Source organism: Notothenia coriiceps, unplaced genomic scaffold (assembly GCF_000735185.1).
Source record: "Notothenia coriiceps isolate Sejong01 unplaced genomic scaffold, NC01 NC01_scaffold00010352, whole genome shotgun sequence".
Lineage (NCBI taxonomy): Eukaryota > Metazoa > Chordata > Actinopteri > Perciformes > Nototheniidae > Notothenia > Notothenia coriiceps.
In genome coordinates, this window is record NW_011343053.1 from 65,211 (window position 1) to 65,430 (window position 220).

Genomic DNA, 220 nt, shown 5'->3' on the forward strand with positions numbered 1-220 from the left:
AATGTTAAAATGTGCTAAATATATATACTGCAAAAAACAAAAAAGAGAGGAGTAAAAGTAGCTCACGACTTGTTTTATTTTTTAAAAAGTGGCTCTCATCCTAAAAAAGGTTGGAGACCCCTGTTTTAGATGAAAATAAGGAGCCCCTCCCCATGCCCTTCTGAGAGAGATTTGGTTACAAAGAACTCAATGGTGCTCTAGGAGGAGATTCAGGTGATAT

At 36.8% G+C, this 220-nt stretch overlaps 1 protein-coding gene across 1 annotated transcript in view; it reads right to left on the reverse strand.

The window, feature by feature from the left end:
* kirrel1a (kirre like nephrin family adhesion molecule 1a) overlaps nt 1-220 on the reverse strand; it is a 24,978-nt gene that overhangs the window by 17,227 nt on the left and 7,531 nt on the right. The window lies entirely within an intron of this gene.